A 5,655-nucleotide genomic window follows, 5' to 3' on the forward strand; every position below is an offset into this window, starting at 1 on the left:
CGAGCCCCCACAACACAGGGGTGTTTGGCATCAGGGGAAATTCAGGTGCTTTGGAGTCTCTCCTCCTCTTTGTTTTTCCTCTCTGTCTCTCACTCTTTCTCTACCTGACAAAGCTGTTGGGGCAATAAAATTGCCCATGCCGGAGCCCTGGCTCCAGAAAGCTAGTCATGGAGAACATGAAGAGAAGTGGTGAAAGTAGAATAGTGGTTCCCATTCTAGGCTCTTTTCTTCAGTATTTTTCCACCAAAGCCATCCTACATCCTAAGACCAAAGCTTCCTTTTCCCAGCAAAGCCACTGGAATCCAGCTGTTCTCAAGTTCATGTGTATTCTGAGTTCTTTCCCAAGTTAGCTTTTGTCCTACTGTGTCATTGCTTTGTTCGTCTGTTTGTCTGTCTGACTGTCTTACCAGGGCACCAATCAGCTCTGGCTTATTGGTGGTGCTGAGGATTGAACCTGGAACCTTGGAGCCACTGGCATGGGACTTTTTTTTATTACAAAGAGGAGTTGTCTCCCTTGCCTCCCTGCCCCAAGGGTGTCATTTGATTGGCTGCTGAGTGTATCCACAGTTCCATAAGGAACTTCTGTCCCACAACTGGACTCAGGAAATTTCTCATCTCCTGGCAAATATAGCTGGTTCCAGCACTCAGCTAACGCCAGTGAGTTCCTCTGTCTTCCCCCAGCAGCCAGAAACACACACACACACACACACACACACACACACACACACACACACACACCTGGAGCCAAAAAGATAGATCCAAAAAAGGAGCTGAAAATGTTCCTGAAAAGATGAGTATGTTCAGGAGGACACATGAGGCTGAAGCTCAAAGGGGCAGGAGTGTGGTGGATGTGTGGAGAAGATCCAGAGGGATGTCATCCAGGAATGCCCAGAGAGGTTGTCCTCTGGCCTAAATAAGCCAGCGCTGCCCACAGTGCTCTGGCTTCTCTTGGGGTAGACCCTGACACAGGACGAGGAACTGAATGAACTGTGTGTCTCAGTGGCTCTTCAGGGACTCTTCAAGGAGCTGGGAGTAGCTTTAAGTGCTGGGTTCAGCACCACGTGGGAGCATCACAACACCAGGGGAACTTTATGCCTGGTGGTCCAGTGCTGTTTCTTTCTGTTTTATGCCCCCACCCCCAACAAAAAATAGACAGCGTCAAGGCACTACGTGGCTTGTCTGGTAGAGTGCACATGTTACCAGGCCAGAGGACCGTGGTTTGAACTGCAGGCCACTGGGTGTGAGCACCTGCAGAGGGGACACTTTCTGTGCAAATGAGCATTGCTGTGGAGGTGTCTCCCCTTCTCTAGCTCTCTGTCTCTTTTGGTATCTCACCCTTTCAGTGCATTGCTGGGGCTCAGTTCCTGCACAACTCTACTGCTACCAAATGCCATTTATTTTCTTTCCTCTAGATAAAGGGTGAGCGACAGAGAGATAGAAAAGAGAGACACAGAGAGGAGAAGAGAAACCACAGCACTGGTCATCTACTTGTGAAGCCCCCCAGCCCCATCGACAGGTATCCCTATATAGTGGCTGGGGTTCAAACCTAGGACCTCTTGTATGATAGCATATATTCTCACTGATGTCTACATTCAGATATGTAATCCACTGCCTCGTCCAGTTTGAGGACTTCGCCAATGTCGATGCCTTCCATCTGCTACACAAGTACCTAGACAAGTACTGCATGTTCAATGATGACATCCAAGGTAGGTTACTCCCTGAGACTGGCTACCTCACACAGGACCACCTGATGCCAGCGTGCCACTGGGGCTCCACTGCCTGGTGGCTCATGCTTCATTGTGACCTGGGAGAGAGTGCTGGGGCTATGCTAAACCACTGCTCCCTGGTCTAGACCTTGGAGACCATGACCACATCCAGGGAGATGAGTATTTCATGACTGCATATATCTGTGACTGTGTACAAGAACGCAGAGTCGAGCCTCTGGACACCACATGGGAGCACCTATAAGAGGGAAGCTTCATGAGCAATGGAGCGGTGTTATGGTGTCTCTCCTCTTTCTATCTCTCTCACTCTTAATCTGTCATCATAATTTCTTTTTTTTTCATTTATTTAAGAAAGGAGACATCAACAAAACTGTAGGATAGGAGGGGTACAACTCCACACAATTCCCACCACCCGATCTCCATATCTCATCCCCTCCCCAATAGCTTTCCCATCCTCTATCCCTCTAGGAGTATGGGCCAGGTTCCATGAGATAGAGCATATGTTCACATGTATCCATAAACTAGGGCAAAATATATACCTGAAGCAGAAGTACACGAGAGTCTGCAGTGATTAATCCACAATACTTCATCTCCACCGTTCCAACCTTTGGGTCCATGATTGTTCAGCAGCATAGTTTCTAAGCGTCCAAACATGGAAGCAAACCAGGTGTCTAACAAAAGATGAGAGGCTGAGAAATTGTGGTCTATATGCACAATGGAATACTACTCAGATGTTAAAATGAGGAAGTCATGTGTTTTGCTTCATGTTGAATGGAGTTTAAAAGAATCATGTTAAGTGAATTCAGAAATAAAGAGGAGAATGAATACTGAATAATCTTACTCCTGTGGAAATTAAGAAACAAGGCTAGAAAGGCAAAACACAAAGTGAGACTTGCACTGGGTGTGGTGTTTGCACCAATACAAAGGAGGAGAAGGGAAGGAAAGGAAGGGACTTTGGAGGCCCTGGGCTATGATGCTGAAAGGACCTAAGCTGGGGGTGACAGTGTTCTGCAGACACCCACCACAGGCAGGTGAGACTTGCACCCATGTGTCAGCAACTACCCTGTAAACCATTACTTCCCCAATAAAGTTATTTGGGGGTGAGGATTTTAAAGAGCAAGGGGAAGATGGATGGACTTACTCTATATCCTAGGAGAAGAGGAAAACGGTGACATACTAAGAGGGCTTTGATAAAATGGTGGGCAAGGGAACTGGAGAATTCTGGAGGAGGGTCAGCCTATGCAATGTTTACCAGCTCTGTAACTGGCCTGAGAAAAAGAGACAGAGATGAGGAGAGACTTACACCATGGCACTTGAATCTTTATCTCATAGACAGGAAGCAGGAGTTTGAACCTGGGTTCTTGCACATGGCAATGTGTGTGCTGTGACAGGTATGCCACCACCTAGCCCCATAAACAAAAAGTTAAGTCCAATGACTACTTCTCTTATTTATAAAATAAATACAAAAACCATAGGATAAGTGGGGTAAAATTCCACACAATTCCCACTGCCAGAGATCCATATCCCATCCCCTGCCTTGATATCTTTCCTATCTATATTCCTCTGGGAGTATGGGCGCAGGATCATTATGGGGTGCAGAAAGTGGGAGGTCTGGTTTCTGCAATTGTTTCTCCATTGAACATGGGCATTGTAATGTCAATCCATACTCCCAGCCTCTTTCTACCCTTCCCTAGTGGGGCAGGGCTCTGAAGAGTTGGTGTTCCAGTATACATGGTGAGGTCGTCTTCCCAGGGAAGTCAAGGTTGGTATAATGTTAACATCTACAACTTGGTGTCTGAAATGACTACTTCTGGGTTGTCCTCACCCTTGTAATCATTGAATGACTTCTTTCTTTTTAAAGGACCACAGGCTTTTTGTTGGAATTTGAGGGTCTCTTTTCATTCAGGGAAAGATATATCTTTGTGTTGTAAAATCTAAGTGTGAGTTCAGGTTTGTGACTCCCTCTCTGGGTCTAGGAAATTTTTTGAGTTGAATATGATTTCATGAGCCCAAGAGACCTCCTCCTACTAGGTCCCCAGACAATCTACATACTCTGCAAACCAAGCTATAAATTCATGTTCAAATCTCTTCTCCCCTGTCTGCAGTAGTATAAGGCCCTGGTGATCCACTGGGCATAAAATATAAGCCAAAGACTGTGCTTGAGTCCCCACACCAAAAATCAATGTAAAGGGCTGGTGTGTGTGTGTGTGTGTGGGGGGGGTGTTGGGAGAAGGAAAATCAGCGCCCCCTGGCCCTGATTTCCTCCCTCTCCTCTGAGTGTGTCTCTTCCCTTCTGGTTCCCATTCAATGGTTTTAACATCCACAAGCTTGTCATTATTTGATCTGGTCCATTTCTGTGTTTGCTTATGAGTGGAAATTCACACTGTCTCTGTTTCCCCGCTGGCCTTGTTTCTTGATGTGGAAGCCCTCTAGGTCCTTCTTGGTGCAGGTGGTGAGTCTCTGCTTGGGTCTTTGTCTTCTTCTCTTTTGTGTTGTTATTTTGATTTTGCTTTTGGCAGCAACAAAAAATGCAGTGCTGCTCTGTGCAGTGTTCTGCTGGAATCTGTTTACAGGCACTTAGGTCAATGCCAGAAATGATGCCAGAATGACCGTGGGAGGGCTACACAGCAGCCCCTGTCTTTTCATAACAGGCTGTTACTTAGGTCTTCCTCGGTCTCTCTGGGAGCCAACTGGACACCCGGGGCACCCCCCACCCCAACAAAGAAGCTGAGCCCAGATTGCTCTGTCACAGGCACAGCCTCTGTGGTGGCCGGGATCCTTGCAACTCTGCTGATCACCAGAAGCTGGCTCTCTAGCCATGTGTTTGTCTTCCAAGGAGCCGGGGAGGTAGGTGCTGCCAGGAAATGGAGAATCCTAGAGGCAGCCTGGCATGATGCCTCATCTGGACACTGCACTCCTTTGCCATGTGCACGGCCACTGAATTGGAGGAACCTCCAGACCTATGGGTTTTTTGCACCCTCTCTCATTTGAGGATCCCTGCATCCCCCAGGTGTGGAGGGAGGAGGGCTGGCTGCTGCCTCCCTGGGTCTGAGCCTGTCCTGTGTGGCACCCCCAGGCTGCCCTGGGCATCGCTCTCCTCCTGGTCATGGCCCTGGAGAAGGAAGTCGTCCCTGCTGCTGAGGCCACCAAGAAGATCTGGATGGTGGACTCCAGAGGACTCATTGTCAAGGTGGGTTGGCCTGGAGGCAAGACATTAGGTGTCTTACAGTAGCTGGATATGGGGTGCTCACCTGTGAGGAGGCAAGTCTGGCAGGCAGGAGAGGAGGAGGATGAGGGCAGGGCCTGCTCTTTATTTGGATGGATGGATTGATTTTGACGCCAGGGTTACCACTGGGGCTCAGTGCCTACACTGAGTCATTAGTCTTGGCTATCTTTTTTATGTAGAGAGGAAGAGATCCAGAGAAATAGAAAGGGAGAAAATGTGAGAGAAACAGAGAGAAAGGTAATCACTCTGTGTCACAGAGTAATCCCACTCAGATGTCACTTAGAGCCTGAACTCAAGTCCCAGATTCCACTAGCTTAGAAAACTGGGGAGAGGGACCCGCAAGACAGTTCAAAGGTGAGAACTGAAAATGTAAAAACTGGGGCTAGGAGGTGGCACACCTGGTAGAGCACACACGTTCCCATTTGTGAGAACCTGGGTTCAAGGGTGGTCCTCACCTGCAAAGGAAAAGTTTCCCAAATTGTAGAACAGGCTGAAGATGTCTCTCCTTACTCCCTTTCTATCACTCTCTGTCTCTATAAAATAAGGGGGGAAAAAAGAAAAGAAAAGAAAAGGAGGAGGGGGGAGGAAGGAAAGAAAGGAAGAAAGAGTGACTTCCATGAGTAGTGGAGTTATGTAAGCACTGAGCCTGGGTAATAACAATGCTGGCAATAATAATAAATAATAGTAATAATAATATTAAATTAT

General features: G+C 47.6%; 1 long non-coding RNA gene across 1 annotated transcript; it reads left to right on the plus strand.

Annotated features, from left to right (window-relative positions):
- Window positions 1-1,674: 1,674 nt before the first annotated feature.
- Window positions 1,675-4,885, plus strand: LOC132534063 (uncharacterized). The gene is made up of 4 exons (XR_009545766.1): window positions 1,675-1,706; window positions 3,419-3,486; window positions 4,477-4,571; window positions 4,801-4,885. It is a non-coding gene; the product is annotated as an uncharacterized LOC132534063 (long non-coding RNA).
- The last annotated feature ends 770 nt before the right edge of the window (window positions 4,886-5,655 follow it).

Source organism: Erinaceus europaeus, chromosome 17 (genome assembly GCF_950295315.1).
Source record: "Erinaceus europaeus chromosome 17, mEriEur2.1, whole genome shotgun sequence".
Classification (NCBI taxonomy): Eukaryota; Metazoa; Chordata; class Mammalia; order Eulipotyphla; family Erinaceidae; genus Erinaceus; species Erinaceus europaeus.